This window comes from Eufriesea mexicana, unplaced genomic scaffold (assembly GCF_001483705.2).
Source record: "Eufriesea mexicana isolate 0111107269 unplaced genomic scaffold, ASM148370v2 scaffold616, whole genome shotgun sequence".
Classification (NCBI taxonomy): Eukaryota; Metazoa; Arthropoda; class Insecta; order Hymenoptera; family Apidae; genus Eufriesea; species Eufriesea mexicana.
The window spans coordinates 434,093-450,904 of record NW_016908770.1 but is presented as its reverse complement, the minus strand read 5'-3'; positions in this window follow the sequence as shown (position 1 = coordinate 450,904).

Genomic DNA, 16,812 nt, shown 5'->3' with positions numbered 1-16,812 from the left:
TATTAAACTATAATAGCTGGAAACACGTCTAAAGATCGGTGAAAATATTCTCCTGAAGACTCGATAATTTTGTCACGAAAAACGTAGCAGCTTTGCAATCACAAATAATGCTCAGGCACTTTTCAAGTACAGCTAGAATGGCACGGTATCAGGCCAGCGATAACTGGACTTCCGTAATGAGCACTTCAGCGAAAATAATTCGAAGGACGGCAGGTTCCTTGGAGAACCGGGGACAAAGTTTGTCAGAGGATACAATTTAAGGAATTCCGTTTCGATGAATTCTATTCGATAACAATGCTACTTTGCGCGCTGCTTCAGCATACCCGAGAGAATGGCTGGTATATAAAACTTCGTTGGTACTTTATTCAATCGTGAATACTAGGATTGTAACTCGGGTTACACCTCGTTAGAAATTCGTTGAAATTCAGATGATATTGCGAGTTCTTGCAACGTCCTGCAATTTAAAAGTTACACGCACGTTTGGCTATTACTTTTCAGAACTGTTTTATGTTCTCGTTTGTGATAGATCTGAATAGGTTGATGAGGTAATTAACCTACAGATACTATTCAATACCGCGTGGTTTTAGTATTCTTCTTTTTTATTGAAATGAAAATGTGTATTTAAATTTGCATGGCTGGAATTTTAATTAACTTCAGTGTCAGAATATCTGAATTGATTCAATTTATTAAACTGATAGAAATTAATAACAATTGACTAAAACACACGTTTATTAGGTTTTCACGAAGTTGTTAAATTGTAAATTCAAATTACTTAAAACTCACCGATATACCGATACTGCGTAATTTAATAGGATTATACTTAATCTTATTATAAATGAGTGTTGATGCGTATTTCAGTTTCATTAATAAACAGCTAATTCGAAAGGCATACATCACAAAAGAACTCTCCACCTTCGCCAAAGAAATAAATAATTCAATAAAAGTAAAATATACTTTTTTGAAAACAATTCAATCCCAAGCCCACCGAAAGTAAATCAGAAAATTAATACAATCGATAATTTCTCGTATCTGCCAGCAACAAATGACACGAGATACTGTCCAGTAAGACAACGTGTCCTAAAGAATGCTTCCAACTATGCTTTCCGAATCATTAGGAGCGTTCATCAAAACTTGTATCATGAAAAGCTATCTGGGACAAAGGGCCAAGACAAAAGGACATAATTTCGGGAGCTATTGGAAGAAAGCCGCAAACCTAGAGATCCTGGAAATTACGAAATAATTCCCAGCGACTCCCTAGCAATTTCCAACGGTAGACGAAAGTGTACCGGATAGAACAATCGAAGCTAAATAAAGGCGGTATCTGTTAAACGGGGCGCTCGTAAAAATAATGTCCAGTCTGGCAAAAAAAAAGAAAAAAGAAGAAGAAAGAAAAAGAAAAAAAAAGGAACGCCATCCCTACGCTCAGTCTCCACCATCGAATCAGAAAGATCAGACAGTCATCTCCCAAGCGTTCCCAATTAATGGCACAAAAGGGGACAAAAAGGGAACGTGGGATGGAGAGAACAGGGCGAAAAAAGTTGGTGACGCCGGTTGAATGCATAATTCCTAACGAAAGTACGCCGTTATGTCCTAAGGGTAGCGATGTAGTTTTCCTAGAGCGACTCGCTCTCTACGTGTAGGGGTGTAGGTACACGGAAAGAAACTGTGTATATACGGAAGAATATATGTATGCGCCTGTGTATATATGTGTGCGTGTGCGTTTGCGTGCATTTCTACATGTACATATGCGTGTGTGGATATTGGGATGTGCAGGGAGCTGTGCATGTGTGTGGATTTGGTCTGGGTATGCGTGTGTGTTTGAGGCAGTATAACGAGAGGATATAAAGAGAGAGAAGGATGGAGAAGGGAGAGGAGAGAGAGAGGGGGGGAGGGGGGGAGAACGGGAATACTCGACGTTAGTTCCAAGCGATTTGGCTCTCATGCGATTTAACACGAGGGCTATTATAACTCGATATAGATATAATGGCGTGGCTTTATTCGGTGTCTCTGTCTTCTGCATCCTCGTGCTCGCATGAGCTAGTAATCTTTGCTACAGGGCATTCCAAAACTGTAGACACGAGTATAGAATAGGTTCCATATTACGAAAGGGAACAATAGTTTGGTAAATATAAATATTCCTTCGGTAAAAATGGTAAGTATAGTATCGGTTGAAACAACAAAGAATTAATTGAATTGGGGTTCAAAATGTGATTATTTTAGAATTTCGACAGAGAACTGAGGAAACTATTACGGTTATACGAAATAAATTAAAGAATAGTTGGCGAGTTTGTTTGAAGTACTTCAATCTAAATCCAAACCAAGTGAAAATTTAAAAAATTAAAAAAAAGAATTTCATCAAACCGCAATAGTTTGCGCAATTATCTCGCAACAACGAGAGTGTCCAAAGAAAAGAAAAAGCTCATCACCCGCAACCCATCAAACGGCGATTCAATCGCTTCTCTCTTCGTAAAATTATTTCCATTTAATTCCTACCGCCACTGCCCGCAATAACCCATGCCATGTGTACAGCCAGCTACGTACATATCCCATTTTTCCCTGACTCACGCTGTCCGCCAATCGACGGAGTACGGAAACGACTAACTAAGCGCGCCACCTTCTGCATTCCTGTCCGCCATTCCATTCCCAAACCAACGCAGTTGCCGACATCCCCTTCGCGAGCTCACTGCCGTTCCGTAATAATTATTTAATGGCAGCAAAGTAGTCGAATGAAATTAACAAACTATTGGAAGTAATTAGATCTTCGCCGGACCAAATTAAATGGCTCGCGCCCGACGAGCTATTTCAATGCTTATCCCCACCCTTCGGCCAACTCCGGGCCAACCCCCACGTACCGTAACCCCATCATCGCCCAGTTTCTCGACAGCGCGCTCCGACAAGCGACCATCCCCTACCCTCGACTCTCGCACCCCAGCTTCCGGTGAAAGAGTCGAGCTAATTATTCCGACAACTATTCCGAAGTTTACGGCTGTCGATCGGAACGTTCTCTCGCGTTTCGAACGAAATGTTCGCGCTTATCTGCGAATTCCTTCTCGTTCTGTTTCACCAACGCAAAAGCGTTCCCCTAACCCTCGATCCTCGTCACCGCCGTTTCCACCCTCTCACTTACCCCGCCCCTCTCGTCTGATTCGGATTCTTCTTTTTCTTCGAGCTGTTCTTGCGTTCGCGGAGCCACGCCGAGGAATACCAATCGGTAAAACTCGTAAGTCCGCGTCGTGCAAGGAATTCCAGCGACGGCTGGCTGCAACGTTGGGTGAGAGAGGGTGTCTAAACTGGGGCGGAACACAGGTGGGAAGAGTTGGGAAAAAATTCTTCGTAGGGTGCGAGTGCTGCTACGGCGCAGGGTTATGTTTATTGGCCTTGGTACAAAGTACGTGTGAACTTCTGAACATGATTGCGGAACGCTGCGAGTGACTAGAACGAATGTTATATCGTTAGGTGTTTGATACAAATGTTAAAGGCGGAAGAAAGCTGATCTGATCTGATTTGCCAGTTTCGGTACACTGAGTAAAACGTGTACATTGCTTTGAGGCAGAGATGATGGGGTTAGAGACAGAACTGAGTTTCTATGGTTCGAAAACAATAAGAGCATTTGGATATGGCATGCCAAATCTTCGGTACTCCACCTGTAACTAAAATCTCACTAGATCACTATAGTATGATCAGTACAACGAAAGATGAGGAAAATATAATATCATTTCGCTTTCTATCTATCATTTTACACTCAAAGCCAATCACATCTCGAACACTTGGACATTTTTCTTTAAACTTCACAAGAACAAGTTTAAACTAAACAAGAAGAGAGCCTGGAAGCTCCATGCGGAAACTAACGCTGAGCCTATTTCCCTTAGCATTCCATCGACTATCCAGAAATGCGAGCAGAATCATAACGAAGGCTCGGACAGAAACATGCGAGTTGGTCGAATGAGGCGCTGACACGTCCTAATGAAATTTTAATCACTTTGGAGGAAACTCTCGGTATTGTCTGGTTTCCGCATGCACACACGTGACCGTGGCCCTAGCAAAACAAAACAAACGGAGCGAGAGGAGGGGTATTATTCGCGACCAGCGAGATCTTCTGTCCTGTTCCTGTTCGAAGCTGTCACAATCAGAGCGCGGATACACGGCCAGAGATCAAAGTGGTCTCTCCGCGTCGCGACTACGCTTCGCGCTGCGGCTAACATAATTAAGCCGAGCGAGAGACGCTGAAGTGGCTTCGAACTCGCGTTAGAGATCCGTGACTCACGTCATCCGCGAAACTGTCCGCGGGAAAACAGTGCGACACGTCACGGATGAGACACGTCCACTGCACTGCTCCGCGGCGACACCTTTGACCCCAGGATTAGAAGCATTAATTATAATTTAGATGGAACGATCAAGTCCACTAGCCGAGCTGGGAATTGTGGTCAAAAGCTTATGACGCCTTTTTATTTAGAAACTGTTCTTATGACGTATAGTCCTGGAAAAATAATCCTCTGGACCTTTCCTTTTCTCGCTTCCTGGCTGCAATTGAGAAGGAGATGGAACATGTTGCATGAGCTTATAATACGAACTTACGTGGTATATACGTTTACAGAAATCTTGATCTATTATATTGGACGAATTAGAAAATTGGAATTACGAAAACCGTTTCTCGTATATTCTTTTTCTGTTTAATATATTTTAAGATACATTTATGCGTATGTTTGTGTGCCTTTGGAATAGATTTTCGACGAGGCATTGAAGCATAAAATAAAAATGGGAAGTGTATACTCGAGAGAGAAGTATCTACCATCTCCCAAGCAGAAAAGCGACTAAGAAAATGCTCGTTAAATTCTCAGAATCCTCCGGATCTACGAAAAGCATTGCTTCGATGATGCACGTTTTCGAATAATCGGTCGCAGGTTACTATCGAGCAGCAAAATAGGCGAGAGTGGCAAAGCATGCAGCATCGTACCCTGCACGATATCAAGTTTGCTGTAACTTCGAATTAGTTTTCGTAACAGGACTTCTCGCCACTCGTATATTCTACGAGAAACCGCACACGTCCACCGTCGTCTTCCACGCTGTCGTGGCTTCGTGAGTGCCATCGTGTCTTAAATCACCTCAAAGTGCTCTAAAGCGGGGGTTAATCGAATTTAGCTGCACATAAATCGATGTCCCTTCACGCTGGAAGGAACAATTTCCGTTGGCTGCGGTAAGTTATATCTCGCGGAATAGCAAATATATATATATGTATAACTATATCCGCGTATACACGAGGAAATAGTTCTGGTCAAAGTAATAAAGAGAGTAATCGAGGTGAGTTGTGCAAGCAAGGAAACGAAAGGTTATGGAGTCTATCGATCTTTCCGCGTTATTAAACTACACTTCCGATGATCGAATACGCACACTTTTTATCAATTTTTAGATGCATGCAAGTTTTCCTTGAAAGGATTAGTTCAAAGATAATGACAGCTATTTTATAGTGGAAGTAGCACGAACAAGTTGAAAACTCATGGTAGAATTATTTATAGATTTATAGAACTATTTATCGAATTACCGTATAACGAATATTGAAATAAAATTGTGGAACAAATATTAATAAAAATATTGAAAAACGTTTATAATATTAGAACAAAGATATTGGAGTAAAAAATTTAGCGCATTTGAATAATAGAAATATTCTTATCTTCCTAAAAATTGTTATTCGTGTATAATACGACTTTTTCAATTTGTGTATATATGTACACGCAATTTACACATTTCTACTTCTTAATAATTGTTTTATATTAATTGCATTTTTACTTATAGATGAAGTTTTTAAATTACTCTTGCACGTTACGTATTAATAAATGTTCCAGACTGAAATTTATTTGAAAGACAGACATTTCTCCTCGTCGACGAATACAGTTGTTTACGTTAACATTTATGTTCAATAAAGGAGATTTTACTTTCGCGGAAATTGGTTCACGCTTTTAACCACCGTCCGAGACTGAAATTGTTCCAGGACGTTATTATTGCAATGTTATTATTGTATTATAACGTGATACCACTTCTGACATAAATTGGTTTTCAGTTTGTCTAACGCTGTTATTACTATAACGCTGTTATCGTTAAATTAGGGAAGTATAAAATTAACGCTACAAAATAATAATCCCGTACGTGGTTCGTAAACGCAACATTAACGACGTATTCTGGAATTGAATTCTGAAAATTGTATTAAGCAACTTAGAAATGTTGAGCAATGGTAAGGACCATTTCATTGTGATAAAATAGTCAGGAATTCTTATGGCATTCTTCAACGAAATTAGAAAACCTGGTAATTTTATTACTAACGAAAGGAAAGGAAATTATGTTTAAAATTTTAATTTCATTAAGTCTTTAATTAAAATTACCTACATCGTGTTTCTTTTATCAAGTATAATAGTTTCATACATTTTATTACTAACATTTGAATTTAAAATACTGCGTTAATATATTTAAACAATTATAAACGTAAAAAAGTAATAATTGCACATTAAAAAGTCTATAAAAATTCTAAAAATTGAAATTCGTAATTTCGAAATTGTACCACAAACGACCAAGAAACGAAGAAACTCGATAAAGTATCAAATAAACAATAAATAACGTTAAAAATAATATATAAAAACATAACCTAGGTAAAAATTTATATTCCTCTAAGAAGTAAAAAATTGTATCTTGTAATCAAACAAACGTCCTAAGGATTATACTTTATTTACATATATAAACCTTCAACAAACGATATTTATATGTTAATTTTTGTAATAATTAATTTCTTAATCTTTCACTGTTTCTAAGGTTTAAACAATTGAAAACAGTGCATAACCCATTACATAGCTCAAATCTAAAAATAGAATATTCAAAAATTAAACAAATGATTTTAATAGGTTAGTTACATTTATTCTTTACAACCAGGATTTTATTTCTTTACAAAAAAAGAGCTGAAATAACCACTATAAATAAGTTCTAAAATAAATTAGCAATTAGAACGTCGCTCTCTTCAAAATTTCCATAGTGTGCACAATATATGCAGATACAAAATTTCCCCTCCAAGCATAGCAAATCAGGAACCAAGCCGTAATTTCATCCAATAGCTTCCGAATATCCGCAACACGCATCAATTTCAAAGACAAAGGCGAGACAATCCTATACGAGCCGCTCATCCCCTGACCCAAATTTTCCTAGTCCCATAAACCAGACGATCCATAATATCCCATCTAACACCCAAACTATCACGTAACGATTTTCGTATGAAATTCTTTTCCGGGGACTTAAATTATTTCTAGAAGCTAGAGTCCAAAATCGCCTCTACCTAGATAGGTCCTATATCCACCTCACAAAGGGTGATTAATTTGACGCGTTACGTCGCCCAACTATCAATACCCAGATACCGATATAATATTCAACAGCAGACTTAGCCACTGCAGAGATGGAATTTACAATGCGATTCGTGTTTATATTACCGTACGTAGGCATAATAATTGCACCATCACGCTTGAGTAACGAGCTATTGGATGCACGGTGCAACAAAGAGAACGTGTAACCGGGTAATTTTAGCGGCCTTTACGCATAATGACCATACAGAGCCATCTGATCGTTTCGTACTTCTACTATAAAACATTATTAACCCCAATTTAACCGCCATGTTTCAACGCGAGATACTAAAACAATACAATCGACTCTTTTGGCCGTGTGAACGTTATCGTATTGCATATCATTTGTGTAAATTTGTGACTGGTGCCATTTCTGATATTCGCATGCTAGTACATGTTTGTGTTTCGGTGAGATTTATGCGGTGATCATTTGGTAAGGTTAATTGGCAGTTTCTAATGGCTAAATCATGCACGTCATAATTCTTATAATCTTTTACAAATTGGAGGAAAATGGCGAATAATTTGAACTGAAACAATATTTGGAATATAGAATGAAGCATTTAAAGTTATTAATTAGTAAGTAATAGATCTGATATGAACAATGCTGCAAAAGATAGTAAATACTATCGCATACTATCATGAATTAGTACCTAAGATATAAAAATGCAAAAAGCAAACAATTTGACCAGTGTTATAAATTCAGAGTAATTTTTACAAGAAATAGTTCTCAGAAAAACTGTTTCGGTTTGTCAAAAAAGTTACTATCCCAAAATACTTGATCATCGATAAATATTTAACATTAATAGCCATTTGTTGTTTAAACTAACCGATGGTACAAATACTGCATTCAGCTCTTATCATTTTGACTAAATTAACAATGCAGGAGCAACATTAATTATGATAATAACCTTATCACATACAGCACGTGCCATTTTCGTGGCAACGTCGTATACAAATTGCAGCCAGGGCTGCGTGAATATACCATACCTTCCATTGTTCTTAGAGCAAAACTTCATTTAGTGAGATTAAAATGCTTGCTGCCTTTCTTGTAGCTTGGCACGAGCTGCGAAGTATCGCCACTCTCGAAGACAAAGCTCCAGATGTGAAGAGAATAAAAATGGCAACCGGGAAGACGCACGAAGGTAACTCATAAACTGGTACCGTTACAATAAAAAGAATAGCAAATATCACCTTGCTCTAAATATTATTCGACTTTCTTTTTTTATTCATTTTCTCCTTAATAGTCTTTAATTAATGCTTTTACCAACAGTGACAATAATAAGATACTTCGTAATAAGGACCCTTTATTTTCTTATCCGTCTATTATTTGACCTGTCACACTCCTCGTTACTAATTGTGCATTAACAGTGAAAAATTACAAGATTAGAAAATTAAACTTGCGCGAAAGTATATTCTATATCGTGTTTAAATTATTAGTCAAATTCCAAATTTAATAAAACCACGTTTAAAAAATAATTGTCATATTTAATTGTTCAAGATGAAAAAATTTCATAAAACATTTAATATTTAGGCTATTGTTTCTAAATTATCACTGCCAATATTCAAAATTTTTTACCAGTTATAAACAGCATTCAAAAATGTACCTATACTGAGCCAACAATAAATCCATTTTCTTACACAGAGTGTCAGAAGCCTAACACTTCCAACCCCTACCAAACACCACTACCATCAACGCTAAAAACGAAATACAGTTCTTCCCCAAAATTTTGTTCATACAAAACTACCATCCAAAATATTGCACTTTCTTCTTAAATAACCACTACATAGAAACCAAATTCAATTTGCAGCTATAATCACACTTGGAGATACTTCTCATCCAACAGTCCTCGAACAGTTCCATTTATGGGCAATAACAAGCTTCCTATCCGCTACTTTCCAGGACAGAGGAAAACTTTCGACAGTTTCTACCACAGCAAATCCTAATCTTCGCAAAGCCATGGTGCATCACGTTTTGACGTAGGACGGTCATCGTTCGACCCTAATTCGAGGATGCATACAGAAGGGCCGTAGGCAGAAGCACGGAAAACGAGGGAAGTTTCGTCAGCAACCCCCGGAGAACGTGGCTTACAAAGCGGCTAGGCAGCCGGGCAAGGAGAAAGAGAAGCAAGCGGAAGGGAGCTGCACAGGGAGGGCAGGAAATTACGTCTCCGGACGTCCGTTCGTTCGGCTTCAGAGCTCTCTGCAACACAGGACTCGAGAGGAGCTGCCAAGCTCCTTCACAGGCCAAGGAAAAGAGACACGGCCAGGCAGGGAGGAAGCGCCAACAGTGGAGAAAGAGTATCAAGAAGAGAAAGCAGGAGAGAGAGACTGACCTCGTCCCTGACCGGGAACAAGAGTGAGGACTCGAAAGGAAGACGAATACGCGACACCGCCAAGAATCCTGGCCAAGTTGCAACCTGGAATTCCAAAATTCCCCTTTATTTAGCGCCAGGTGATACAGAAGTAAAGCCGACCATGCTACGCGTATTAAATATGTGTTGAATATTAACGAAGAATAAGTGAAATTAATCATGTTTTGCTCGTGTAGTATTACTCTCATGTTCGCAGGCTTATAATGTATTACTCGAATATAGAAATTTGACGTACATCGTACGCCTATGTTAACGTATATCATTGCCGAACCTAAAGATACTGGTTTCAGTAGTGTCATAGAAGAGTGGAGCCTACAAGCGAGCATGTTAGACGGAACGAGTGAATACCTCCCTTGCTCCTGTGCTGAAACGACGGACTTCATCCCTGCAACGCACAGTACAAAAACTAGCGCATGTAGAATTCACTACGTTCTACATATGCATAAATTGACTTCATTAAAGTCAGAATATTTTACTCACGCAAATTTTCTTTTAATGCGAATACTTTTTTTACTTACTGCATAAGCAAATTTCTGAAGAAATTAAGGTGATAAATAAATGATTAAATTATGTAATTCCTTGATTGTAAAGGAACATATCAGATAATAAAACAGTGTGGCAGTAATATGTTCTCGACAAAGTCGTGCTTCGCCTACTCGTACCTTAACATCCTAATGACAAGAACGAATTATGACGACAGAAGTATCATCGTAACCGTGTAGATCATATCCTAACGCTTCGACCGTGACAAACAAAGGCTATCGTAGAAAGATTTCGAACGAAACCAGGGCGATGGGTTTTTCCAGTGAAGTCCTGGGATCGACCTGAACGATATCCAAGTTCAGCCAGAGCAGACAGAACACGAGCGGAATGTTTACTCGCTTCTCAACTCGCACTCAGCGTACACGAAGTGAGAGAAAACTTCATTAGCTTTGAGCACTTACTTCCCTTGCGAACTGCCTCGCTGTGAATTAGTTTCAAGACACACTCCATCCATTTACTGTGGCGAATCGGGCCGCGAACAACCTACCCCACCGAAATCTTGATCGTTCACCACCCCCTGACTTTCATCAATTCATTCCAGCAGCTGAGTATTGAGCGTTAGGATCATTTATCAAGTCGGTTCATAAGTGATGTCATGCTGGGAAATGCTTCTCCGCAGAAACCTAACGCTTCTACTTTGTATTTCTGATTTTCCGTTCATTTTTCCAACGGTCGATTTTTCTTTTCTGAAAAATTGATTTTTTTAACTGCAGGGAGTTCATACAAGAGTTAACTTATTCGATGAGATTATTCAGACAATTTTGTAACGAAGAGATTATTACTTTATAACTCGTTTGACTTTTATAATAAAGATCGCAAATACAATTATCAAATTATACATATTTTCTCCTTTGAAGAAAGACCTTCTTATTTATTATTCATTATTTGTGTGCATGAATGCATAGAATGAATGAAATATTCGAGAATTGAAAGGGAAAAACATGAAGTCACGTTTAGTGTTATTTGCAAAGAGGTACTTTTAAAGCTCAATGTACTGTTAATTATGTGCAGACGAATTTTGTTTTTTTATTTGATTTTCAAATAAAACGTGTACTTTTACCGCCTTCAAAAATAAAATAAAAATACAGATTCCAAAATTATATATGTAATTATTTTAAGAAATTTAATACATATTAAAACATGTATATTCTTTTCAGCCACGAAGGAACGTAAAATTCAAAAAATCAAAAATTGAATTTAATATTTTGTTCCGCGTTGCTTTTATTTGCAATAACTTTTTGTAAACAGCATATCGCTTTTCTAACCTTTCAAATTCTGAAACGAAGGCATTTTTCAACTTCAAAAGATCCAACAGTAAAAAAAAGCATCAAAAGCAAACTTTTTGAAAACTGTTCTACAGCTTTCTACATAAATGACAGCTTAAACTTTATTCTTTCTTCTAACATTTTTAACAAAAAAAGAAAAAAAGGATAAAAATAGAAAAGCAACATTTCCATACTATAAACTATTTACCATAAATAACCAAATTACACTCACGATCTAATTTACCTCCCATTAACCAATTAACTAAATTCGGAGAGTATCAACCACTCCACTACATCCGCAAATTAATCACTAGACGGAATCGATCGTCAAACCTTAGTACCGAACGAAACCAAGCACACCGCGGGGATAAAATTAACGGCTCCTTCGAAGCGCGATGAAAAATGGCGTTACTCAAGGAACGAGACCCAGCCGGGTATCTTAAATCACCCCCTAATCTAATTCCAGCTTCGTTTCGCGCCAGGTGACGCGTTTCTGCGTAATGTCACGCTCGATTTTCACGCAGATATACCTGACGACTGGTCTACGCTGACTATTGTCGACAAGAAAGACGGAGAAACGAGAAGGAGGGACTGGGACAGAAAAACAGGGTAATAGGTTCCCTTTGAAATACATCCTACGGTCGGTGATGCGGCACATACATCTTCCCGTGGTAATCAGCACCTTCCGGTTTAAAAGCAACGAAGCTGGGTAATATCCGGAGGCCATAGACACCGATGCGAAGACCCAGTCTCGCAGATACCCTCGCCATGGCTCTGCACCGTGAAAAACCACCCCTCGAACACTACACCAACAGCTAACCACCGATCTACCACAGATCCAGGTCTATGGGTATAGGATTTTCTATCCTTCTTCTCTCTTTTTCTTTCGTAATCGATTTACCGTTCGAAATCGAACGAGTGACAAGGTGTGATGGGGAAAAATGATTAACCACTTGCGGTTCCGTGTTAGATTGGGTCTGAGTTTCGAATGGGGGGTGTTGATTGAAATATGCACTCGCGACTCGCGACGTTAATTTTTTGGTGTTTTCGTATTTTTGACGTCGAAACTTTAATATCTACACGGTGATTGAAAAATACATCGTGATATTTCAAAGCTGATGGAATGGGATGCGTGCTTATACGGTAGGTGGATGATGGAAATTCAAGGAAATTTTTAAATGTTTGTTTTTTAAATTCTAAAAGGTCTACTGGATAACATAATGACATTAAGTTGCTCTGAATGGAGCGGAAAATGCGAATGGAATTGGAAATTGCTTAACAATTATTGGAGTGTATTTCAATTTAAAGCAGAAAAAAGAATTCAGTGGGTTTATACTTAAATAACATTTTCTGTTTAACTATGTGCTCGCGTTCATTATAAATTTTAACATTTAAAATCAAACTAAAAGATTTACAGTAGCCAACAAAATTTTAATTACAGAACATTAACGATATTATTGATATTTTTAGTCTAACATACTCATTGTTCATCGATTTAAAAAATATCCAAATTAAAAGGAGAGAGGAAAAAGAAAAAGATTAGACAGGTTGAGTAAAGTGAATCGGATTTATGGCGTTTCTAGCGAACAAAAACCTACCCATCTTCACACGCACGATAATTTTCAACCCCTGCATAGGGGTGAAGAACATGACGAATGGAAACGATTATGACGTAAGGGCTTGAATTGCATCGACACGGCACGTTCAATTGACGTAATACAACAGAATTCACGAGTCGTTAGTCGGCCATGAGCCACCTGTCCATGCACGTTCATTGTTTTCGCTTTTCACGAGCTGGCAACTCGAAATGGAAGCAAATACTGCTCGATCTACTGCAGAGTTCACAGCAGGGTAAGCTCGCAAATTGTTCCTCTCGATGAAACGCTTCGAAATGTTTCTGTCCAAATGTTATACTACGTCGTCGCGAATACACTAGGGAAACACGTTAAACGGATCGTCGCCAATCTCTCATCTTTCATCGCCACATGAACCAAATTAATCGTTTGATCGAATCATCGATCATTTAGTCAACAGTTATTATGTAGAATGAAATAAATATTGATAAACGATTGACGCGAGTGGCATACACGATGAGTATACATCACGAGTATACTGGTGTCAGCAATCAACTTTACCAAGTTTCCCATCTGAAAACTATAATTTCTCTATTTCCAAATTGACATTTCACATAAAGAATAATATTCAAATCCATCGAAGGCAACTAATGTACCGTGTGAGTTAAATACTGTTCAGTAATCGACTTATATTATTATTTATTATTATCTTTGTTGCGGCCCTAGGACCGCAATGTCCCAAGTCAAGTGGGGGCCTGTTTTATGCCTCTATTGCAAGGGTCTTTTCACTTGCACATGCTCAGCGTCACCTAAACCACCGCTAGGATAAACCGTGACAAGGACCCATATATTATTCTCTAGACGACAGGCATAAGAACCCAAATGTTTAAACAACCACCACCACCGAAAGACGCTGAAGTTAGCATACACCCCCAATATCATACCAACCAATGAGAAAACAGTCGGTCCTTATAAAACTACCGACAAGGCATTCACAAGAAGATTCTCAGAAAACCTCCATCACGACCACATCAAGATTCTCTCTAAACTCCATCACGACCACACATCATCAAACGAGACCCACCAACACTCAGTGCAGGAGACTGTCTACTACTATAGAACTCCTTGCACTTCAACACCAACCAGGTCTACCTCTATTCAAGTTAGAGTAGGCCGCATCCCAAGCAGCATTGCCGCAGCAGCATAACGGGCCTTACAACCCCGTGAAACTCCACGAGCGAGTTGCAGTGTTCGGGACGCAACAATATTATTAATTTAAAAATGTTGTAACAACATTACAATAGTACTGTGGAGGGACCCACCCTCGCGATTGCTGTGATCGTCTAATCGCAGGTATCCTCGATGTGGTGGTGGTGCTGGAAGGGACAAAAGGAAAAGGAAGGGATGCGTTTCGTCCTGGGCCTACTAGTGGACTCATCGATAAGGCTACCTAGTAGAGCCTACCTTAGATGGGGATACATCTAGGAAACGAAGGGTTTACCAAGGACTTGTTGAGCGAGTTGCAGTGTTCGGGACGCAACAATATTATTAATTTAAAAATGTTGTAACAACATTACCTTATATGGGGATACATCTAGGAAACGAAGGGTTTACCAAGGACTTGCGGGAAAGTCTTCGAACCTCCTTCAAATAGCAATCTATGGTTTGGCGAAGGTGAGAATGATGCTGCCACAGTACATAAATTCAAAAGAAAATTAACTAAGAATAAAATTATTTTCCCGATCAGCTTCACTTCCTAATTAACTCAGTTTTAAACACGATCTTATATTCAATCACTCGTGCTTAATACCGTGCATGAAAAAAATTGTAAATTAAATTGAATTCGTGAAATAATCCTCGCAATTTTTCCGAGAAAGGAAATTATCCTCCACGACAACGCAAAAGAACAGATACGAACAAAAGCAACACAGCCATTCCATGTTACAATTTTTCCCTATCTTCAACTATAGTACCTCGTCCACGTTCCATTATGCGTTTACATAAATTAACATGCGACAAAAACATCGGACACTAAAAAAGGGAAACGAGAAAACGTTACAAAGCGAGAAACTGCGGGACGATTGTACAACGTAAAAGAAAAAAATGAGTTTTTAACGAAATTCTCGTTAATAACGAGACAATTTTGGAGGTCCTATGAAACAAAAGCTGCTGCCTAGATTCACGATAATCGCTTCCTCTTCTCTCGCCTTTTAGACCAAAAGAGTTTTCGCGCCAATGAACCACTGCTCTTTTTCTCATTCAACGACAGGGATCTATTATTTTGACGAGCAACATTGTAACAGAGAACGATGGTAACATGCGAATCGCTGAAACCGTGAGCTCGAAAGTAGGTGCCACGTAATTGTGATTGCAGAACTACTGTGTGCATCCGGTGTTTGCATTTTCAGTGGCCGGAAAAGGGAATGAAACATGACTATGTTAGGCATGTACCCACGAGGAAACAAAGGGTAGGGAGGGAGAGAGATGATGTGCGTTTTCGAGTTTTTCAACAATAGCACGATCTGACCTGAATCTGTCTAGCGAAGGACTAAGAAAACGATATCTATTTTAAATATGCGCAAAATATAAGATAAAGAATTGGAGAGGTTCCCATATCTCCTCAGGAAGGAACTAAAAAAGGACCATTTAGCATCGTCTAGGAATAAAAATTTAAGACAACCTCTATTAGATTCTTGTGTGACATACATAATTGTATTGTTTCGCCAAAATTATTATGCATTACTCATAGCGTATCATATATATTCGGATATTTTAATTCTTCAAAATCCAAAGTAAGCTTCCTTGATGAATATGCATATTATGATGGTGCTTCTGATGGTGATGGTGACATTATGGTGACGAATATGAGTATCATGAAGATGACATTATGATGGATATGATGATGATAATACCATAATGACTTTGGGACACGATCAGGATCTAAAAATGATAATATTGATAGCAAATAGATAATCATATTACTTATATTCATCAGTACAAACACAGGTACTAGAGTTGGAGTTATCAAATGTCATAATGTGTATAACGAAAGCTCATCTTTTGTATATTTCTCTATATCATTATATATTCATCTATCAATCAGAGATTCTGTATGGCTTCTTTTGTGCTTTCCTATCCACCATCCTCCACACATGTATTCTTTTAGTCTTAATTATTTTTTCTTCATTTATTTTTGCATATATCATACTTTTTCCGGATGTGTCAATAGTAACAAAATACCCTGTATGGAACTAACAATCGGATAATCGAAAAGTACGCCATTAAATGGAAATAACTCAAGAACGCGATCGAAAGTGGACATTATTCTGGCCGCGGGACTAGCTATCATTCCAGGAGCTCCATCTGTGTCTGGAAGTAATAACCAGAGGCGAGCAAATCTCGAAGATTCCCGAGATTGTAAGAGACGAAATTGAACAGAAGGGCGGCTGGTGAGAATCCAGGTAAAATTAACTCAGTGCCTCTCGAGAATGTCCGACTCGGTTAAACTTCGAATGACGACTACTTCGGGAGCACCTGTGGTTCGACGTTCTTTCATGATTTGTCGAACAAGGGAACAAAACCGAACGAGTGATTGGATACGACGCCTTAAAATCCTTCTTAGGGTTCGCTTGAGTCTTTACAATTCATGGATACTCAACGACCCGACGACATTGCGTCTTCGAAT